Genomic DNA, 6,000 nt, shown 5'->3' on the forward strand with positions numbered 1-6,000 from the left:
ACTTACTTTTGTTGACTTCACTTTCTATTTTTCCTGGTAAAATACATGGGAAAATACGATTGGAGGACAATTACTTAGGGTTTGAGTTCAGTCACCATCACGTTAGCAAAATGGACATCGCCATTCAGAGTGCTTAGGTATGATTAGGAGGGCACTGATTTTTCTTTGCTGCGGTATTTATGTTTCAAAATGGGAAAATCATCGCCAACAAATTCGCCAACAAATTTGGAGTGCATGACTTACTTTTCTTCATTGTCAACTGGTAGCAAAATGGGCACGCCAACAAATTCGGTTACGAGGGCACTAATTTTTCTTTCCTGCGGTATTTATGTTTCCTAGTAAAATACATGGGAAAATCCCGTTGGAAGAAAATTCCACTTAGGGTTAGGGTTAGGTCACCATTAAGTACTAGAGCAAAATGGACATCGCCCAAGAATTCGGTGTACTTGGGTTGTTTAGGAGGCCTCTTACCTTTCTAGACAGGCCTATTTATATTTCCTGGTAAAATACATGGGAAAATACCATTGGAGAAAAATTCCACTTAGGGTTAGGGTTAGGTCACCATCAACTCGTGTAGCAAAATGGACATCGCCAAGAAATTCGGAGTGCTTGGGTATGGTTAGGAGGGCAGTGACTTCTCTTGGCTGCGTTATCTATCTTTCATGGTAAAATACATTGGAAAATCCCATTGGACGAAAATTCCACTTAGGGTTAGGGTTAGGTCACCATGAACTCTTATAGCAAAATGGACATCGCCAATAAATTCGGAGTGCTTGGGTGCAGTTAGGGGGGCACTTACTATTCTTGACTGCACTTTCTAGGTTTCCTGGTAAAATACATGGGAAAATACCATTGGAGAAAAATTCCACTTAGGGTTAGGGTTAGGTCACCATCAACTCGTGTAGCAAAATGGACATCGCCAAGAAATTCGGAGTGCTTGGGTATGGTTAGGAGGGCATGAACTTTTCTTCGCTGCAGTATTTATTTTTCCTGGTAAAATACATGACAAAATCCCATTGGAGGAAAATTCCACTTAGGGTTAGGGTTAGGACACCATGGACTTGTATAGCAAAATGGACATCGCCAACAAATTTGGAGTGCATGAGTGTAGTTAGGGGGGCACTTACTTTTCTTGACTGCACTTTCTATGTTTCGTGGTAAAATGCATGGGAAAATCCCTTGGAGGAAAATTCCACTTAGGGTTAGGGTTAGGTCAACATGAATCCGTATAGCAAAATGGACATAACCATCAAATTCGCCGTAATGGGTATGGTTAAGAGGGAACTGACATTTATAGGCAGGGCTATCTGTATTTCCTGGTAAAAAACATGGGAAAATCCCATTGGAGATAAATTCCACTTAGAGTTAGGGTTCGGTCGCTATGAACTCGTATAGCAAAATGGACATAAGCAACAAATTCGGACTGGTTTGGGTATGGTTAGGAGGGCAGTGACTTTTCTTCGCTGTGTTATCTATGTTTCCTGGTAAAATACATGGGAAAATCCCATTGGAGGAAAATTCCACTTAGGGTTAGGGTTAGGTTACCATGAACCTGTATAGCAAAATGGACATCGCAAACAAATTCGGAGTGCTTGGGTATAGTTAGGGGGGCACTGACTTTTCTTGGCTAGAGTATTTATGTTTCTTTGTAAAATACATGGGAAAATCCCATTGGAGGAAAATTCCACTCAGGGATAGGGTTAGGTCACCATGAACTCGTATAGCAAAATGAACATCGCCAACAAATTCGGCGTAGTTGGTTATGGTAAGGGGGGTACTGACTTTTCTAGGCAGGGCTATCTATATTTCGTGGTAAAATACATGGGAAAATCCCATTGGAGGAAAATTCCACTTATGTTAGGGTTAGGTCACCATGAACCCTTATAGCAAAATTGACATAACCATCAAATTCGGCGTACTTGGGTATGGTTAGAAGGGCAGTGACTTTTCTTAGCTGCGTTATCTATGTTTCCTCGTAAAATACATGGGAAAATCCCATTGGAGGAAAATTCCACTTAGGGTTAGGTCACCATGAACACGTATAGCAAAATGGACATCGCCAACAAATTCGGAGTGGTTTGGGTATGGTTAGAAGGGGAGTGACTTTTCTTCACTGTGTTATCTATGTTTCCTGTTAAAATACATAGCAAAATCCCATTGGAGGAAAATTCCACTTAGGGTTAGGGTTCGGTCACTATGAACTCATATAGCAAAATGGACATAACCAACAAATTCGGACTGGTTTGGGTATGGTTAGGAGGGCAGTGACTTTTCTTCGCTGTGTTATCTATATTTCCTGGTAAAATACATGGGAAAATCCCATTGGAGGAAAATTCCACTTAGGGTTAGGGTTAGGTTACCATGAACCTGTATAGCAAAATGGACATCGCCAACAAATTCGGAGTGCTTGGGTGTAGTTAGGGGGGCACTGACTTTTCTTGGTTAGAGTATTTATGTTTCTTTGTAAAATACATGGGAAAATCCCATTGGAGGAAAATTCCACTTAGGGTTAGGGTTAGGTCACCATGAACACGTATAGCAAAATGAACATCGCCAACAAATTCGGCGTACTTGGTTATGGTTAGGGGGGTACTGACTTTTCTAGGCAGGGCTATCTATATTTCGTGGTAAAATACATGGGAAAATCCCATTGGAGGAAAATTCCACTTAGGGTTAGGGTTAGGTCACCATGAACTCTTATAACAAAATTGACATAACCATCAAATTCGGCGTACTTGGGTATGGTTAGGAGGGCAGTGACTTTTCTTAGCTGCGTTATCTATGTTTCCTGGTAAAATACCTGGGAAAATCCCATTGGAGGAAAATTGCACTTAGGGTGAGGGTTAGGTCACCATGAACCCGTATAGCAAAGTGGACATCGCCAACAAATTCGAAGGTGGTTTGGGTATTTTTAAGAGTGCAGTGACTTTATCAGTGACTAGCTGCGTTATCTATGTTTCCTGGTAAAATACCTGGGAAAATCCCATTGGAGGAAAATTGCACTTAGGGTGAGGGTTAGGTCACCATGAACCCGTATAGCAAAGTGGACATCGCCAACAAATTCGAAGTGGTTTGGGTATTTTTAAGAGTGCAGTGACTTTTCTTAGCTGCGTTATCTATGTTTCCTCGTAAAATACATGGGAAAATCCCATTGGAGGAAAATTCCACTTAGGGTTAGGTCACCATGAACACGTATAGCAAAATGGACATCGCCAACAAATTCGGAGTGGTTTGGGTATGGTTAGAAGGGGAGTGACTTTTCTTCACTGTGTTATCTATGTTTCCTGTTAAAATACATGGCAAAATCCCATTGGAGGAAAATTCCACTTAGGGTTAGGGTTCGGTCACTATGAACTCATATAGCAAAATGGACATAACCAACAAATTCGGACTGGTTTGGGTATGGTTAGGAGGGCAGTGACTTTTCTTCGCTGTGTTATCTATATTTCCTGGTAAAATACATGGGAAAATCCCATTGGAGGAAAATTCCACTTAGGGTTAGGGTTAGGTTACCATGAACCTGTATAGCAAAATGGACATCGCCAACAAATTCGGAGTGCTTGGGTGTAGTTAGGGGGGCACTGACTTTTCTTGGTTAGAGTATTTATGTTTCTTTGTAAAATACATGGGAAAATCCCATTGGAGGAAAATTCCACTTAGGGTTAGGGTTAGGTCACCATGAACACGTATAGCAAAATGAACATCGCCAACAAATTCGGCGTACTTGGTTATGGTTAGGGGGGTACTGACTTTTCTAGGCAGGGCTATCTATATTTCGTGGTAAAATACATGGGAAAATCCCATTGGAGGAAAATTCCACTTAGGGTTAGGGTTAGGTCACCATGAACTCTTATAACAAAATTGACATAACCATCAAATTCGGCGTACTTGGGTATGGTTAGGAGGGCAGTGACTTTTCTTAGCTGCGTTATCTATGTTTCCTGGTAAAATACCTGGGAAAATCCCATTGGAGGAAAATTGCACTTAGGGTGAGGGTTAGGTCACCATGAACCCGTATAGCAAAGTGGACATCGCCAACAAATTCGGAGTGGTTTGGGTATTTTTAAGAGTGCAGTGACTTTTCTTCACTGTGTTATCTATGTTTCCTGGTAAAATACATGGGAAAATCCCATTGGAGGAAAATTCCACTTAGGGTTAGGGATAGGTCACCATGAACTCGTATAGCAAAAAGGACATCGCCAACAAATTCGGCGTACTTGGTTATGGTTAGGGGGGTACTCACTTTTCTAGGCAGGGCTATCTATATTTCGTGGTAAAAAACATGGGAAAATCCCATTGGAGATAAATTCCACGTAGAGTTACGGTTCGGTCACCATGAACTCGTATAGCACAATGGACATAACCAACAAATTCGGAGTGGTTTAGGTATGGTTAAGAGTGCAGTGACTTTTCTTCGCTGCATTATCTATGTTTCCTGGTTAAATACATGGGAAAATCCCCTTGGAGGAAAATTCCACTTACGGTTAGGGTTAGGTCACCATGAATATGGATAGCAAAATGGACATCGCCAAGAAATTCGGAGTGTTTGGGTATGGTTAGGAGGGCACTGACTTTTCTAGGCAGGCCTATCTTTGTTTCCTGGTAAAATACCTGGGAAAATCCCATTGGAGGAAAATTGAACTTAGGGTGAGGGTTAGGTCACCAAGAACTCGTATAGCACAATGGACCTAACCAACAAATTCGGAGTGGTTTGGGTATGGTTAGGAGGGCAGTGACTTTTCTTCGCTGTGTTATCTATGTTTCCTGGTAAAATACATGGGAAAATCCCATTGGAGGAAAATTCCACTTAGGGTTAGGGTTAGGTTACTATGAACCCGTAGAGCAAAAAGGACATCGCCAACAAATTCGGGGTGCTTGGGTGTAGTTATGGGGGCACTTACTTTTGTTGACTTCACTTTCTATTTTTCCTGGTAAAATACATGGGAAAATACGATTGGAGGAAAATTCCACTTAGGGTTTGAGTTCAGTCACCATGAACACGTATAGCAAAATGGACATCGCCAACAAATTCAGAGTGCTTAGGTATGATTAGGAGGGCACTGATTTTTCTTTGCTGCGGTATTTATGTTTCCTGGTAAAATACATGGGAAAATCCCATTGGAGGAAAATTCCACTTAGGGTTAGGGTTAGGTCACCATGAACCTGTATAGCAAAATGGAAATGGCCAACAAATTTGGAGTGCATGAGTGTAGTTAGGGGGGGCACTTACTTTTCTTCATTGCACCATCAACTCGTGTAGCAAAATGGGCATCGCCAACAAATTCGGACTACTTAGGTATGGTTACGAGGGCACTGATTTTTCTTTCCTGCGGTATTTATGTTTCCTAGTAAAATACATGGGAAAATCCCGTTGGAAGAAAATTCCACTTAGGGTTAGGGTTAGGTCACCATTAAGTACTAGAGCAAAATGGACATCGCCCAAGAATTCGGTGTACTTGGGTTGTTTAGGAGGCCTCTTACCTTTCTAGACAGGCCTATTTATATTTCGTGGTAAAATACATGGGAAAATCCCATTGGAGGAAAATTCCACTTAGGGTTAGGGTTAGGTCACCATGAACTCGTATAGCAAAATGGACATAACCATCAAATTCGGCGTACTTGGGTATGGTTAGGAGGGAACTGACTTTTCTAGGCAGGCCTATCTATATTTCGTGGTAAAAAACATGGGAAAATTCCATTGGAGGAAAATTCCGTTTAAAATTAGGGTTAGGTCACCATGAACTCGTATAGCAAAATGGACATAACCATCAAATTCGGACTGGTTTGGGTATGGTTAGGAGGGCAGTGACTTTTCTTCACTGTGTTATCTATATTTCCTGGTAAAATACATGGGAAAATCCCATTGGAGGAAAATTCCACTTAGGGTTAGGGTTAGGTTACCATGAACCTGTACAGCAAAATGGACATTGCCAACAAATTCGGAGTGCTTGGGTGTAGTTAGGGGGGCACTGACTTTTCTTGGTTAGAGTATTTATGTTT

The sequence above is a fragment of the Crotalus tigris genome, unplaced genomic scaffold, assembly GCF_016545835.1.
Source record: "Crotalus tigris isolate CLP2741 ecotype Arizona unplaced genomic scaffold, ASM1654583v1 scf7180000024167.7108832, whole genome shotgun sequence".
Taxonomy (NCBI): domain Eukaryota; kingdom Metazoa; phylum Chordata; class Lepidosauria; order Squamata; family Viperidae; genus Crotalus; species Crotalus tigris.